The following is a 16,448-nucleotide window of genomic DNA, read 5'->3' as shown; positions in this document are numbered from 1 at the left end:
GTACTGAGCAGATCTGCTTCCACAGCCCACTCTTTTTCTTCACAATGCCTGGGCTAGGTTAAGAGAGGTGCTTAGATTTAAAGATGCTATTTCTGAAAATTAGGATTTATGCTTCCATAGCTTTGCATCTATTGTGCTTTTTGTGTCTTGCTCCAATAAACTGCCTTTAACTTGAGCTGCCTGCAGCTCCCCTGTCATTCTATTGCTCTTATGGGTTTCAGAAGTGATCTTGATTGGAATCAAAGGTATTTTGAGTGCAAGGTATTTTGGCCTTTAGGCTTTTTACATTAAAATAAGCACTGTTTTTCCTATGGGCCTTTAATTTCATCAGCTTTTTCTTTTTATTTTAACTCAGCTTTAGGATTTATAATCCATCAGGAAAAACGGTGAATGGTTTGTGCAGTATGTTTAATATGAATAGTAGGAAGCTTTTTAGGGCAAATATGGCATCTTTAAATGCAGTTGGATTTTTTCTTAGATGCATTGAACAGGTTATTCTAAATGATACCCTCTGTACTTTGTAAGACTGGAATAAAATAGCAGTTGCTTGTGCAGAAAATAAGGCTGAAATGTTATCTCAGGGAATCGTATCGATTCTCCCCTCTCAAAGGATGGAGTGTTTGAAACCTCGCTGCTTGAACAGCATGAGGGGATAATGGAACATGTTTTCCAGTAGTTTTAGTGTGTAACAACAGAGGGAGCTCTTACAGCAGGCAAGCGACAAATCCTTTTAGCTCTTTTATGATCTGGAGTAAACACTAAGCATGAAAAAAAAACAGTGCTGAGAATTATTTTACTATAAAATACCACTTTTTTATCCCTTTTAATATGTCCGTGTGAGAATGTGTGGATGTTTTCATTTTGTTTAACTGAAAATGTATTCTCACTGTAGAAGGAAGTGGACTTGTACTCTGGAATAGTATGGTAATGGCATGCATGTGCTTTCCATCCAGTTCTCAGCTTTAGTAAATCTTGTCTGTCCTTTAATACAGTGCTGGAGGGAGATACCACATGGGGTTTAGAACCAGCATGGCTAAGAGACACTAAGAGTGGATCATCACTATGGACAAAGAGATGGACAAAGAGAGTGTGGTGTACACGTACCCTGATGCTTTGGTCCTTTTGTTTTTTTCCTGCTAGATCATCACTGGAGTCATAGTACAAGTTAGATTATCAAGATAATCCAACAAATCCTACCAAAATATAACAAATGTTTACTTAGTTCAAATTTAGGCTTCAGTTATATGCATCCCTCTCCTCCTTGTATTGCTGTGGGATTTGAGGACTATATTACAGTGTCAGAGCCAGTGAAGGAATTTGGCTTTGACTGATTAGTAAAAGGGGGTAATTCAGTCTTTGTGGGAAGACAGATGCCACTGCAGTCATACACCAGCAGATGCACTGGGTGCATGTTGGCAGAGCCTCTTGATAGCTCTCAGCCCACAACCCGCATAAACAGGAAAAATGCTGAATGTCATTTGCTGTTGGCACTGTGCTACATGTTCCCAAATAAGAGATATCTCTATAATTAAGCTAGATATAACTGCTGCTGGTTTGTGTCAGTTTTAATGGGCTTTGGCTAGATATAAAAGCTGCTGGACCATACTCTTTAGTATATGGGTAAATCTGCTGGGTTAGGATTCACAAGAGAACTTCCTTTAAAAGAGAATTACAAGTCTACAGATACTGTAAGTATTGTGTGAGTGAGGAGCAGGGAAAGGTATGTGAGTTCAGTTTTCAACACATAGAATAATATCTCATGTAAATATAACCCCCAAGTTAATATATAAATGTAGAGATATAGACCTGAGGAATCTTTCAGCAAGAGAGAGCACAGCTAATGGTGGTAAAAGGGCAATGCCCCATTCCACATGGTGGTTCTGCACCCACTGAAGTTAAAAGTTGGCCTCATCACCTATCCCAGGTAATCCTGCTTATAATTAATTAACTATTATTTCTGAAATAAATTAGTATTAAATATTTTTCCTAGTAATGCCTGAACCTTAGTAATGTGTTTCCGAAAGCTTGTGAATTATTACCACTCTGCAAAGCTTGCAATTGATGCCATTTTTTAGTGATACACTCTTTGTTATGAGCATTAGAACTTCTGCCTCAAGAGTGGTTCAGTTCTATCAAAGGCTGTCCAGTTCAGAGTTGCTTGAAGTGTATTCAGTGCTGCAGAGAAAGGTAAGTTCTGTGACCATGGGAAGCAGGGCCTTGCCAGGATGCTTTCAAAGTTGTCTAGCTGATCACTTCTTTTCCTAGCTTGGGTCTTTTTAATCTGATGTGGTGTTTTCTGTACTCTATCTGCTATGCTGAGAAGGAATTTCTAATATTTAAAGGGCAGTTGATACAATCCTTTTTGCAGGAGAGGGGTGAAAAAGAGCTGATACTGTCAAAAGAATGTGAGCAGAGAGATTTAAACTATTTATTAAAGTCTCAGTTTAATGAACACAGGAATAAGCGACTTGTGCAATGTCTACTTTACATATTGCAGTGGAATATTGTCTGATGTTCAATTCCATTTTTCCCAGAATTCTGAGAATGGACTACAAATTAGGAATGGTGTTTTCCCTTTTAGTGCTTGTTGCTATTCATGTAACTGAAATGAATGCAGTCCTGCCATTATGAATGTCTGTGCTGATGTAGATGCTCCAGGAGCAGTCAGATGAAAAGGTCAATGCTGGCAGCTTCAGTGAGATTTCTGAACACAGCCCATCTATAAAGCAGAGCTCTGAGCAAGTGCTTATGATTGGGGAAAAAAGTACTGTTATTTCTGTAACAGTAGAGCATTCATTGCTGACACTTGATCTTTTCCTTATAGCTCAGCTTGACACCACCTGAGTGACTGCAGACTTCTGCACTTCCCGATTGTGAAATGCAGAGCAGATGAATTCCATAGAAGAGAGTTCCACAGCCCGGTGTCATCACACACGATGAATACACAGCTCAACAGCCATTTCTTTTCCCATTTATATAATTCAATTATAAAGTTATGGAATTCTACTTATGACCAGGTTGTATTGTGAAGTTCAAATCTCAAGTATATCTGAAAACCAGACATAAGCAAGGGATCAGAAAGAACAGCCAAATATCTTTTGTATGCTAGCAAAAGAGAGCAGGTATAAACTCTCAGAAGTAGTAAAACACCTTCATGGAAAAAAATAGTCCATGCTAGATGAAAATGGATTTATTCTTAGACATTGCTGTGCCTACTGAAACCTCAGGTTCCATTTTCGCATTTCATGTTATGCTGGTGGATATATATTCATTTTAATGGTGCTGTTTCTCAATATGTAATGCGTGACAAAAGGTCATCATCTGATTAGTTGCCACACTGATTCTAAGATGTGGTGTTTGACCTTAGATTCACTGTATATATTGTAACTCAATTTACAGTGTAACATACATTGGATTTTGACCAAAAGGATGAAAACAGTGAATGAAAGATTACTAACATTCTTTCTGCACTGAAGCTGACATCATACAGGAAAGCAGTGCAGCTGTAACTGATAGTTCCCAGAGTGATTTCATGGGGATTGTTTAATATTTGTTTAATATTGCAGCAGCTCAAAATGAAAGTCCTTGTTAAATTGATCAAGACAGTGATGGGCAAAACCACAAAGTTTTATTCTTTTTCTTTATAGCCGTTTTTGCTGTGCAGAAGTGGTTTCTAGCAGGGATACAAGATCAAATGGCAGACCTGAGGTAAGTGCTTCTTTACTTGGCCTGCTTGCTAGCTGTTTTGTACTTAGTGTTCTCTGGAAGCTCTAGAAATCATGCTACATAAGAAAAACAACGCAAGTGCAGTGTCCAATGTGCCCCCTGGAGCAAACACAACTGTTACAGGGGAGGATTGTGTGCTGTTGCATTATATGCCTTATTTTCCTTCAGAATTTGGTGTCTCCCAGTCCAGGAATCAGTTGCTAATCATCTGCTGGGATTTAAAGCAGTTTAGACCTGTGTTTTGTTCAGCAACCTCAAGAATTTTCAGTCACCTCATCTTGAGAAAAACAAGAACTGTTTTGAGCATTCTATTTAGCAAGGTGACAGTCTACTTTTACCCCAAGTGTCCATGAAAGCCAAGTAGTATTTTAGTAATATTCAAATGCCCAACATTACATGTAAAGAAGAGATGGAATTTCAACAAGATAGAGACATTTGCAAGTTAAAAATCCATTCCTTACAAATCTTTATGTTCCCCATCTCAGATATTATTTTGAAGAAGATTTACCCAGTTTCACAGCAGTGAAGTAGAAGAGCTGTCTTGTTACCTCGCTGGTAAGAGAGATTTTGAAACATTTGGCTACTGTCAGTGCTCACATTTCTTTTTCCTCTTATTTATTAATCAAACTCAGAATTTATAATTTTCCCAGTGTTTGACAGACTTTGACTTGGATAAAAGAGTCTGGTCAAAATATAATAACGTGGTGGTGAGCTTTAAAAAACTTCAAGACTGAACAAACTGTACAGATACACAAGTGCACAGCATCATGGTGCTGTGCAGTTTATTACTGCCAAGCTCTGGCTGACTTAATTCCCATCTCTACTTGACTTGTGTGCTGCACTTACCTCCTTCCAATGCAGTCTTCACAGAGGTCAGCCACAGATTTATACCTTGATCTAATGAAATTAGGTTCTTACAAGATAAGTGCTATGGAGGGGTTAAAGATACTGGAATGAGAGGAAATGTTGTGAGGTTAGTTATGTAGCGTAGTGCCTGGGACATATACCCAAAGGAGGAATCATAAGCTGTGCTTCCTGCTTTGTGGAATTCTTCTGTCTTAGAATTAATTCATTATTCATCTTTTGTCTTTAATTAACCACTGGAAAAAGTACAAATCCCCTCCAAGATCCACTTCCCAGGTGAGTGCCCTTACCACATATGAGATGGGCTTTTTCCAGCCCCCAAGAAATTTCAGTAGAGCTTAAAGAAGTGATAGTAGTATTTTTATTGCATTCTTGTCTTTGTGAGATGGGGTTTTATGTTACTCTGGCAAGTTTTATTAAAAGGAGATGACCATAACTTAGCTTTTTGCATGGTTTAATCCCCAAACTCCTGTGTAATGTGAGAGGTTTCCTGGGGTTATCAAAAACAAGTAAGATTTTGTGATATAGTTTTCACCAAATGCAAATCACAGGGAGAGGGTTGTCAGTATAAAGAGTTTGTATTAATAACTAGGTAAATGATAAAGATACTGATAAGGGTTTATGTTGATAAGAGTCCATCAGTGATATTCATGAGGCCCTTTTAAAATTAAGATACTCAATTTTTAAACATTTTTTATGTTGTTTCTTCAGGTTTTTCCCACTATTTAACTTTTTTCCTTCTAGTTTTCTTGTATCTCCAGAGACCAATTATTCTTATACTTGAAACCACAGAATGGTGAGGAGCAATCTTTCACTGGTGGAAGATTAATGGTGACCTAGCACACACATTTGTGTGGTCTATTTCCATCCTTCTGGAATCCCATTGAAACCCATGAGTCACAATAAGGATGTCTGGCTTCACACCTTTTCCTTCAGTCAGTTTTGTGACCCTATGAACCTCCTTTCTGATTTTGAAAGCTGTATTTTGAAAGTCACTTCATTGCTGAAGCCATTAGTCAGAACTATTGAAGAGGCAACACTGGAGATACCTCACCAGTTATCTCAGCTCTCCCAAGTGTAATTACTTATGTCCTAGATGTATTAGCATTGCTTTGACAAATGCTTTTGAAACTTCCAGATTCATTGAGAAATCCTGATAGTTTTATTCCAAATGAATTGATGGAATCTGCTATCAAGTCACAGTGCTCCAGAATTCATTAATTAAAGCTTCTCACTGGATTTAGTAAGCTATAAATTCTGGACTGTGTTTTGCTCCAGTGATAGTCACTCTGTTCTGCTGGAGAGCTGAAAATGGAAATAGGTTATCTCTGAAGATAACAGAGCAAAAAAAGAAGTATTAGTTGCTGAGCTTTTGTGGTTGGGTTCTGTCAAACTTAAGCTCCAGTTGTTCTCTATTTTATGCTCAACAAAAAATAACCATAGTCCAAAAACTAGGTTTAAGAAGTGCTACAAATACAGTGCAGGAGACAGAATTAGCAAGTATGCTGCTGCTGACAGCAGATTTGCTAAGATGGAGTAAATGAGTTTTGAATGAAGCTCACATTGATATGAAATTTAAAAGGTCCAGTAATTTCCCCGTAAGTCACCATTAACCCCAGGTGTAACTGGAACTTCTAACTAGCTATGTTTCTACTTCAGAAGTAACAACTACATTGTAATAAAAAAGAGTGATACGTCATAGCAGCTACACTCATTTAGGTCTGCAGTCCCTGATGGGTTCTGTTTCAGTTTAACGAGACTGTTCCTAATATCTATTAAGAAGCACCAACACAGACAATCCCATGATTTATGTTCAGAGTGCATATTGCTCAAATGCAGGGCAAACTGCACAGCCCTCCCTCCTGCAATCAGCAGAGCAGCAATTACAGTCATTTTGATGATAAGCCATCAAGGAAGAGGGGAGGCAACCCACAGTGTTTCACGTGCTGTAGGAACACAAAACCTTATAAGCAGAATCCTATTTTTTAAAACAATAAAAGGCTTTCTTTCAGTAAAACAATAATAGAAAAGGAATCTCTGCTGGCTATCTTGCAGAGATTATTGTTTCTTATACAGTGCTAGCACCCAGCTACAGTCTCATTTTACCAGGTATTGTTCAAATACCAGCAGGCAGACAGCAAAGGTGAAAGGAAAGCAAAGTACAAACACTGAGGTGGGTCTGGAAAGGTCGTTAGTAGCTATGTTTGTTGTGGGTACTTCTCTGAAGTCTAAAACACACAATGAAAAGAGCAAAGGGAGAAGGAGACCCTGTAATAACCTGATATTTCTGGAGCATGTTATTCTAAAGATTCATTACCAGTTAATTTGTATTTCTGAGTTCTATCAGGACCAGAATTGAAGTGTAACAAATGTGGCTGCTTTGTGAATAGAATCTGGGCGTGTGGATAAGCTAAACAACTGCTTATTTGGCAGTCTTGAGTGTTCTGTCATTTTATTCATCCTTGAACAAAACTATACATGCAGTGTCCCCAGCATGTAGCAGGGAGGTTACCCCCAACTCAAGGCACCAAACTCAGCAGAAGGTTCGTTTCCTGAGGCTGCAGCCATTGCTGTCATGCACTGCAGGGTCAGAAAGCAGCGCTGCTGCCGGTAGCACACAACTGGGCCAGAACATTTCCCCACTCCTCTCCTCAGCTGCTGTTGCTCAGGCAACAAGATCATTCAGCAGCAGAAAAGCACAGAAGGAAACTGTAAGGAGTGGGAGGAGAGAGATTTTCTGGGGGCTATAGAAAGGGTGGAGGAAAGAAGTGAGAGAATATTGGTGCCTGTCTCAGGGAAAACGCTTGCCCTTCTTGTTGCACTGACAACGGTGCCAGAGGCTGCTTCAGAGCGCTTCAGTTAAGCTTCTTTCTAAATTTCCCATTTGGAGTAGCTTCTTCCTCTGTCTTGGCTTTTGAAAGAGGGGAGAAGATCGAATGAGGTTCCTGGTGTTGGATAGTGTTAATATCCTGCTGTATACTGGAACGGTATTTTTTAGGACTCATTTAGGTGCCTATACCTGGTAAACTTGGCATGAGGGATCTTGTCTAATCAAATGCAAGCTGAGGTTTGTGTTGAGCCAGCAGCAAAGTTCTTCTGGTGCACACTTGCATCTCTCAGAGGAGCAATAGGACCTTTAGGCTGTTGACGGCCCTCAGGGCATCTCCCTTTGGCTCTCAGGAGATCATGGTGTGTATTTTAGGGCTCTTGCCATATGAAGGCATATAAAGGTAGTTACCCTTCTGGTAACTACTAACTAGGGGAAAATGGTGTCCATGACCATCCTCTCTTAGGGGTAGAGAAAGCATTTTAAAAAGTAGAACAGCAACCCTATAACTCTCCATCAGTGTTTCTACGTATGTGTTTGCAGTATTGATGCCATTATCAAAGCTGTTAAAGGTGAGGAATTGTTACTGAAACTTCTTTAAACTTAACACATGAAAAATGAGCTTCAGTTCTAAACATTACCTCTTCATTATCATTTGTTTCAATAACTATTACAGTTCATCAGTTACAGAACAGGAGTACTTTGTAGCCTTTACTGCAATTCTGGTTTCCAATGAATTAATATTGATCAGCCAAGCTAACAATCATTATTATTTAATTTTTAACACATTTATTTTTAGCATATCTTATGAAGTATTCAGGTTTTCCTTCACAGATGTTTTACTGCTGTTCTCTGTTAGCTATTATGTGCCAAAAAGCTGACATTGTCCGACACAGTCCATATGAAAAAGAAGCATTTTAATCTTTAAAAGCTGCATTGCAGTCAGTCTCTATTGACAGCTGGATTGTTCTTCTTAATTGCAGTGAATGTCATTTTTTTGGATCAACCTGTTTGTTTTTGCAGTTGCTTTTGGAAAGTTCTGATACGAATTCTTACAATGATGTCTAGAAAATCTTGATCACAACTGTATGATTAGTACTTCTCATGTTGGCCAATATCATTATCTCATTACTTCCCTTGTAGATAATTTACACGTGTTGTGTCTCAAATAGTAAATCCTTCAGAGCACTGATTGTCTTTTGTACTATATATAGCACCTTGCAGATGAAGTCTTGTTTATGACTTGGGCTCCTGTGCACCGTGGTAATAGAAATCTTAATCTCCTCCTGTATGTTGTTCCATTAATCTAGGTAGAGGTGGCAGCAGCAGAACAATGATGTTAACAGACAAGTTAATGCTGTTTGGGCTGGGCTGCGTGGCACTCACAAAGGCTGCAGTGTGCTGACACAAGTGGGTTTGCCCCTGCTTCAGAACAAAAGTCATTCAAGGTTTTATACTTACCTCCTCATTTGAAGTTCTTCTCTTCAAGGGAATGATCAGGAAAGCAACCAGTAATTCATAAAAAAAGATTGAAGGAATGTCAGAAGACAGGCATATCTTTATTTCTGATGCAGGAAAGACTGTCATTCCATGGCCCTTCACTTGATGGATGTATAGCTTTGATGCCTTTCATTTTAATTGCTGTAGGGGAGTCTGTCTTTTTTTCCTACTTCCTTTTCACTGAGCTTTTCACTAGAAGGAGATACCGAAGCCCAAAGAATGAATTTAATGGTTTACAGTCATATCAGTATTGAAATGAACTGAAAATCCAGAAAGCTTAAATTATTCTCATTATGGGAAGGTACCTCTTAACAGTGTGAATATTACAGAAGTGTTATTTGGAATATTTGAAACTAGATTGGACAGAAGACCTGAAAGGTGATTGGTGACTTCCTAAATGTTCTGTTTGTGAGCATGGATGATGCAGAATTGGCATGCTGAACCACCATTGCTTTCCCTACACTTGCAGCAGGTCTTTATCTTTAATTAGGCTCACAGACAAGTAATGCTGCATGAATTTGCATCTCAACGGTTGTATTCCAAGCTGGGATTTGAAGTGCCATTGGGAAGTGGCGGCTGCTCATGAAATACTTGAATTATATTCAGGATTTTCCTTCAGGACTTTGCTCTTGTGAGACCTCACCTGGAGCATTGTGTGCAGTTCTGGTGTCCTCAACATAAAAAGGACATGGAACTGTTGGAACAAGTCCAGAGGAGGCCACGAGGATGATCAGGGGCTGGAGCACCTCCTGTATGAAGACAGGCTGAGAAAGTTGGGGCTGTTCAGCCTGGAGAAGAGAAGGCTGCGTGGAGACCTCAGAGCAGCTTCCAGTATCTGAAGGGGGCCTATAGGGATGCTGGGGAGGGACTCTTCATTAGGGACTGGAGTGACAGGACAAGGGGTAACGGGTTCAAACTTAAACAGGGGAAGTTTAGATTGGATATAAGGAAGAAATTCTTTACTGTGAGGGTGGTGAGGCACTGGAATGGGTTGCCCAGGGAGGTTGTGAATGCTCCATCCCTGGCGGTGTTCAAGGCCAGGCTGGACAAAGCCTTGGGTGAGATGGTTTAGTGTGAGGTGTCCCTGCCCATGGCAGGGGGTTGCAACTAGATTAAGGTCTTTTCCAACCCTAACTATTCTGTGATCTTTTCTATGATCTATGCACATAAATATGCTTATGCATAAGGGTTTGTACACCCCTCATTAGTTGCACTAAATCCTCTTTACACTGAGATACTTACAGTGGTGGTTTTAGTTATTCTTAGGGTTGATCCTTCTGCAGAAGTATGTATGACAAGGTTTGGTAGTTGTACACTTGCTGCTGCTAAGCCCAGCTATTAAAAATGCTTCTAATTTCCATTCAGTGAGTATACTCAATTTGTCTTCATAGCTGTGGTTGTAGGAGCAAGCTTGTATTTTTCATTAGCTAATGTTTCCAAATTGAGTGTTGTGTCATTGGCAGAGAATCTGAGAGCTGAATTTCTTCCTCATTCCAAAGCCTGCATGTGGCAGGAGGTTTGTTTGAAGAGGGACAGAGAAATGGCCTCCTTATTGTAAAGTGCTTCTGGAAATTCCCTTCTTGAGTCATGCACTTGTAAATTTAGATTCTGTTTGTCACACATGAATAATGCCTAATTCTCTTGAGCCTGGTGGGAATATCTGACTCTTAGAGGTATTTCTGTATTCTCTTGGGTTTTGAATGACAGAGACCTGTACAAACAACACTTTGTTCTTTCTAGAACAGTGTGTGGTGCCATTGTCTGCAAAGAGAGAATATGTCTATACTAGGAATAGGCATGATCTGGAGCTTATGTCCTGTGAGTTGCAGGGAAATGGGGAGTCATAGTTTTGAGTCCAGACCTTGACACAATGCATGCTTTTAGCTCTTACTAAGAAGATGAATCACAGTCTTCACCACTGGTCAGAATGAGTGCAGACTTAGGCTCATATTCATAGCCAAGGCCAAGACTTTGCGGCTTAGAATCAGCTGTTGCCTAAGTGTGTGAGGCATACAGTGGGTTAACAACAGCAGTATAAATAGAATATGTGGTAGAGGTTTTGGTAGCCTGGGTGGAAAGTCACCATCACCTGCTGTGATGATTTGCTGGTAGTAGCAGGATGCTTCATAGCACGGAGATTGGCACTGCTGAGTCTTGTCATCTAGGACAGTGGGGTAGGAGATGGGGTGGTTGGCTGCAGATGACAGGCTTGTGATGAAAGGCTGAGGTGCCATGGGAAGAGTTGTGTCCCATACTGGGTGGGCTTTCCTTCCCCTCCTTTAGCTGCCACGAGTGGGAGCAGAGGAAGACCTGAAAGCTCTGTGCTCCAGAGCTTTGCTGGAAGTTGTGGGTGAGCCTCTGGAAAAGAAAATGCCTTTCAGGAGAAAACATTCCACACTGACCTGGGCATGGGATGTCATTAGAGGTGTCAATAATTAATCAAATGCCGGCAGATGGCGCCCACGAATGTGGAGTGTGAAGGCCGGAGTCTTTGCTCGGGTGTATTTGCTACCTGAACATGCTGCTCTTAAGCTCCACGTAGCCTCTCTGCCTGAATTAATTTGTAGAACAGCAAGTAACACATCAAATGCACAATCAGCTGTTGCTGCGTGTAAGAACTGAAACTCTCTGGAGGTTGGTTGCAGTGTCAGTGACAGGGGAAGAGCCGCGCTGCAGGATTCCAGAGGGTAATGCCCATGGCAGGAGGAGAAAAGCCCCTTCTTCCAGGTGTGGCCTCATTTCAGGAGTAGTGACTTGTCTGCAATAAATGCTTGTGGTAAATAAAATCCTTATAAAGCCCTGCAGAAGGCAACTTAATTGCAAATAATTGCTCGGGTGGGTGTAATAGGGATGGTATGGCAGGAATGAAGTTTTTTGCTTAGTCATACTTCGCAACATATGTTCAAGCATCTCTTTGCTCTCATAAATATTGGAGAGAATAAGATGGGATGCCTGCATGTGGGAGCTTTCTGCTCTTGCTTTCAGCTCTCAGGTGAAACACACAGAGGGATTAAAAATGGATTAGATAAGGATTCTTGAGGGAGTTCTTGAGAGAACTCTGGGAACAGTGCTCTGGCCTATTAATTGTGAAGGATGCAAAAAGCTGCCTGGCCCTTTCTGGTTGGGGAAAGCATAGTATTTATATTGGGGTTTATCCTATTTACAGCTTTCTTGTTATTTTCCTCCTCTAGTCTTTCTTTTTAACTGTTTCAGGGTATTCAGTGTGTCTTCACAATTCTATTGATGTGTTCTTTCCCTGATATATCCCATCTGCCTTAAAATGTCAGTAGGACTGGAAATAAAACTGTGACCCATACATTAATACTAAAATTCTTGTGAAATTCTAACTTGTCAAGATACAAAATTGAACTTTTAGGCAATTTATTCTCTTAAGGCAGTGCTGGACTATTTTAGAACTTTACTGTTGAATTCAATGGGAAGGAAGTGAGGCCATAACATGTATATACGTTGTGCACCCCTTTTTGTTTATTCTTGTATATTTTCTAGCTGATGTTGTGGAGGATACTCAAAGCATGTCATTCTTATGTGTTAATTACTGCCCTAAAGCTACATTTAATTAAACCTTTAATAGCAACAGATTACAAATATTCCTGGAAAACACATTTCTCTTTGTGCTGTAGGGCTGTTATAGTGCAGCTTAACTGGAACCCCAGAGACTGACAGCACCATCCAGCACCTCTTGTTCTGTGGGGAAAGATAAGAACACTGGTAATGAAGGGCAAAATACGAGTGTCAGGATTTCAGCAGCTGAAGCTATTCTGTCTGGCTCCTGCCAAATAGGCTATTAAACCTTTTAGCATTATGCTGTCTGTGACACTAGGAGTTGCTCCCATTTACACTAATAGCTTTACTGGGAGAGAGTAGCATGAATACCCTTCATTAGTCCTACAGATAAAATCCTGCGTAGTACGTGCAACATAAGGTGCTTAAAACATGTTGTTCTCAATATAGTGTAGCATGTCATGTGTTACACTATCTGTTAAACATACATGGGTAGTCAAATTGTGTATCACTGTTCTACTGAGGTTCCTTCCACACTGGATTGAAAGCATAAAATTGCTGCATATAATTTCCATTTATTCCATGGCTTCTGTCAAACTAGTTGACCCTTTACCAGCCCCTTTGTCTCTTTTCTTCCATGTGTAGTGCTTTAAAAGTGTATAATCCTCACTGTAGTTCAGGATGGCACAAAGGAAATGTGCCAAACTGATCAGAATTTCATCATGCAGACTTGTCAAAACCATCTTCTGAGCCATGCTACACTTTAATGCAATGCAGTGTCCTTTCTTAAGGCTTGCTTCTTCCTTACTTAGCAGCTGCTCAGAACTGCAGTATGCCATTTGCTTATGCACCATGATTTTTTCACAGAAAATGCCTCTTTTTTCTTCCCCCTTCCACAGATACTAGTCAAGAAACCAAAAATAGTTTGATTTCTCAAAGTACAAATATTATTAGAGGCTTAAGAGTTATGGCATCACTTAGAAACAGATCTCAAAGACTTCTGTCCTTCTCAGCTGGGATTCTGAATTGCTATGAAATTGCAGAGTGCAAGATATTGAGGAATCTGCCTGAGAAGCTTAAGCAGGCAGTGAATTCTCATTCATGGTAAGGTGCCACACTGTGCTGATTGAAAACCCCAATCAAACAACACCAAGTCAGAGGTAGATATGTGGTCTGTGAATATTTAGTAAGAATTAAAGGAAAAACTGAAGCAGTCAGACATGTCAGATACTCTGTGGGGTGTTGCAACTCACTGTGCATACTTCGAGGAAAATCCTTATGAGATACTTTGAATAGCAGATGCTCTTGGAGTAACTAGAAGAGGCATTCTGCTGCGTAGTGTTTTAGCATAGTCCATAAACAAGGACAGCCCTCAGCTTCAGCAAGACAGACTAATGACATAGAAAATAAAGCATCAGAAATGAGGTAGGCAGGAGTGAGCAGAGAGAAAAATCTGCCCTGATTTACCTATGTAAATGTAGTTCGCCCCCTCTGTGTACATGGGTTATAGAGCCTTTAATCAGGTAATGGCATGCTGTGGGAAACAGCTCAGCAGAACCACATTGTGATCTGTCTTGTCCACACTTGTGATATCATCCCAGGCAAGTGTTTGCATTCCCACAGGTTTATTCCATGCATTTCCCTTCTCTTTGGCTTCTTCCCAAACACTAATAATCATGTAATTAAACATCTTATTTCCTGCAAAGGCCTATTGGCCAGTATATTTACTTTCCACTTTGTAATTGCTGCAAATATCCCTGTTTTAAGCATTATGACAGAGTTGAAGCTATGTTTCTTTCTCACAGTGTTGTTTCTCATACACAGTTGGTATTCTTACACAGTGTTTGCAGAGATACTGCTGTGCTTTGTTTGCACATCCATCTTCTGGTATCTTTCTGGATAAATGAAGTTTCCCTTTGTCAGCCTTTTGAAACCACCCGGTGCTAAAGAGGAGGCTGAGAAATCTAAGCTGACACAAGATTTTTATCCCCAAAGCTGTACTTGGGGGTAACTTACAATAAATTTCTGGTCCCCATATGCTATTGTACAGAGCAACATGCGGTCTTATGCCATCCTTACTGGGGGAGCAGTGTTTGTGAATGCGAGCTGCTTCTGTCACTAAGATGGATGTATTCGTTCTTGAAGGGCTTTTCTACACAGCTATCGCCTGATATTACTTCCAGGCTTTGATTTTGTGTGGAATTAAATGATCTAGAGACTTCCAGGAAGAAAAGAAAACACCAGAAGAGAGGAATTCATGATTTCTTTAAGTAGCATACTATAAGGAAAGGAGATACGTAAATTCCTTTGGATTTCTTCATATCAGACTGCAGTTGCTTACAGCCTGTTACTGCTGGCTGCTTCTTCACTCAGCCATTTCCTCCATGATGGGCACTGCAATACAATCACAAAATACATGTGGTGTTGCCATACAGCCTCTTTGTGTCCCACACATGCTCTGGGTTTGGTTTTCATTTCCAGAACAGTCCCTTCTGAATTTTCTTGCCATGCTGAAGGCTTCTTCATTTAGGTTTATAGGGAAGAAATTTCACAGCTCCTACTTAAAGGCTTGCAGAGAGACTCGCTGAGGCTCTGACATTTCCTGTTAGGTAATTGAGGTTATTGTAACACGTTACTTGAGGGGCATGCAAGAGAACAGGCTCCATCTGAGATTCCAAAATAAATGCTGACACAGTTTTTCAGTTAAAAAAAGTTTGCCAGAATATTTTAGAAACTAACAATTATATGCTAATATTTCTAGACTAACAGGAATAGAAATGAGATTTAATGAGTTCTCTGCAGGTACATCTGTCACATATTTAATGATATGAGGCATATTTCATGCTCGCAGCACTCTGCTAACATTATGCAAGCCTTGTAATAGCTCTCTGCAGCAAATACCAATCTTGATTTGCTGCTAGAGAAAATGAAACTTAGTTTCTAGGCATGACACCCTGAGGGGGTAAGTGTGGCTCCTCCTGAAGTCCATGGATATAAATGCTCCTTGGACTATCCATAAAGTCTATAAAGGACTATCCATTCCTAGTGGAATTGGTGCTATTCCTTGTGACTGAAAATGTCCTTGTCTAAGCCACACTGACAGTGTAAGAGCTCTGGCTGCCACAGCTCTGCATTGCCTGGGTGGGTGCATCAGTTTGCAGTAGCTGACGCCTCCAATGCAGAGAAGCAGCAATTTCCAAACATACCTGTTGAGCTGCGCATGTCTCCTGGGATAAAGAGAGAGATAAACACAGCATAAAAACATTTGGTTACAGAGTTTTAACCTGGAACTACGCTGCCAAGATTCCTGTGGATGCTAATGGAGTGACCTGGTTTGTCCCTGTTGCCATTCTCCGCTGTGCAGCATTAGAACAATAATTGCTCCTATCTTGGAAGAAACAGGAAAACGAAATGTTTCCCTAGTGCTGAGACAGTGTTGATCCAGTAGAAATGTCTTAATCTTTCTTAGGGTAGAATAAGAGTACCTGGCTAAGGTGTCCTTGTACATAGAGTGGCAAAGGCATCCTCTTCTTTTGGCAGACTGTGTTCTTTCAAGATGAACAGGTAAATCCTGGGATCTTCTCTTCCAGCTTTCCCATAATTTACAACGAGGCCATAAAATTGCATCTGTGGTTCATTTAACCTGAAATTTCTAAAATAATTTACCTGCAAATGAAAATCTGTTTGACATTTTGCTGCTTTTACTCATTTGGCTTACTCTCATTTTCAGTCATAAGTAATCTTACCACCTATTTGTAGTTTTTTATGTGAAAGTTGAATAAAAGGAACATAATTCCAATAGTTGCTGCTGTAGTTCTGCCTGTGTGTGAGACTGGGAAGTGAATTCAATGTCTGCCAACACCAGAAATAGAAGACCCACTCTCAATTGCTTCAAATGTGCTCCTGGGAGATGTTTGTGCTTCTTTTTGAACTACCCCCGTTCAGGATAGGATAGTTCTATATCACAGCAGATATCTTCAGGCAGAGAGGTGGACCTGAAAGGGAAGCT

The sequence above is a fragment of the Pezoporus occidentalis genome, unplaced genomic scaffold (assembly GCF_034315485.1).
Source record: "Pezoporus occidentalis ecotype Australia unplaced genomic scaffold, CSIRO_AGI_Poc_V1 ctg10, whole genome shotgun sequence".
NCBI lineage: Eukaryota > Metazoa > Chordata > Aves > Psittaciformes > Psittacidae > Pezoporus > Pezoporus occidentalis.
The sequence above is the reverse complement of the archived record's forward strand: the minus strand, read 5'-3'. Positions refer to the sequence as shown.